Raw genomic sequence first — 1428 nt, 5'->3', positions numbered from 1 at the left:
TTTTTTTTTTTTTTTTGCAGTGTTCCCTCCCCTTTCCTCCCTATACCTGGAAATTCTTAAAGAACATACAAATACACTTGTAGAAACATTGTCTGCCAGCACTATACATGGTCATGGGCATACTTCCCACTGCATAGACACCTAATCATTCAGGCTGTCCACCTATCTATCTACCTATAAATCAATGTTTGCCATCACTGACAATGTAGTACTGTATGTGCAAAAGAATTCATCTTTGTTTTCTGTACCTCCCATGCACCTCTCTATGTCTTCCTCTTCCTCAGTGACACCATGTTGATCACTCACATTTGATACATTGCCCTTCCCTTCACCCAAATCAATACTTATCTCTATCTATCTAGCAGTGTTCCCTCCTCTCCCCTCCCACCCCTGGTAACCAACAAAGAAAATTTCCTTTCATATATAAACCTTTCCTTGACTTTTTACAATAATGAGCTAATACAATATTTATCTGTGATTGACTTATTTCACTCAGCATAATGTCCTCCAAGTTCATCCACATTATGCGGTGGTTTTGCAGATTCTACGTTATTATTTAGAGTTGCATAGTATTCCACTGTGTGTATGTACCATAGTTTGGTTATCCATTCTTCTGTTGATGGGCACCTAGGTTGGTTCTGTCTTTTGCTATTGTAAACAGTGCTGTGATGAATATGGGTGTGCATATATCTGTTGTCCTGGCTCTCACTTCTTTATGATATATACCTAGTAATGGAATTGCTGGGTCAAATGGTATTTCTAATTCCAACTTTTTAAGGAACTGCCATACTGCTTTCCACAGTGGTTGTATCATTTTACAGTCCCACCAGCGGTGCATGAGAGTCTCAATCTCTCCACATCCTTGCCAGCATTTGTTACTTTCTGTCTCATTGAACTTTGCTACTAGTGCTGGGTCAAGATGGTATCTTGTTGTTGTTTTGATTTGCATCTCTCTAAGAAGCTCTGGTGGTGTAATGCCTAAGGCATTTGACTGCTAACCAGAAGGCAGGAAGTTCAAACCCACCAGCTACTCCTTGGAAGGAAGATTGGGCAATCTACTTCCGTAGTGATACCGCCTCAGAAACCCAAGGAGGGGTCGCTATGAGTGAGATCCGACTTGACAGTAGTGAGTTTGGTTTGGTTTTTTAAGGGCTAATGATTGTGACCATTTCTTCATGTTTGTTGGCTGCCTGAATATCCTCTTTGGTGAAGTGTCTGTTCATGCCTTCTGCCCGTTTTTTAATTGGATTATTTGTCTTTTTGTTGTTGATGTGTTGGAGTTTTCTATACATTTTAGAGATAAATCCCTTGTCAGATATATCATTGCCAAATTTATTTTCCCAGTCTGTAGGTTCTCTTTTTATTCTTTTGGAGAAGTCTTTGGAAGCACATAAAAATTTAATTTTTAGAAGGTCCCATTCATCTAGT

General features: G+C 39.4%; 1 protein-coding gene across 1 annotated transcript in view; it reads left to right on the top strand.

Annotated features, from left to right (window-relative positions):
* The window catches only part of USP18 (ubiquitin specific peptidase 18), a 23836-nt gene that overhangs the window by 7646 nt on the left and 14762 nt on the right, over positions 1–1428 (top strand). The gene's annotated exons all lie outside the window — the stretch shown is intronic.

Source organism: Orycteropus afer, unplaced genomic scaffold, assembly GCF_000298275.1.
Source record: "Orycteropus afer afer isolate SDZICR_OR568_19922 unplaced genomic scaffold, OryAfe1.0 scaffold00040, whole genome shotgun sequence".
Lineage (NCBI taxonomy): Eukaryota > Metazoa > Chordata > Mammalia > Tubulidentata > Orycteropodidae > Orycteropus > Orycteropus afer.
Note: the sequence above shows the minus strand (reverse complement) of the source record. Positions and strands in the feature narration are given on the sequence as shown.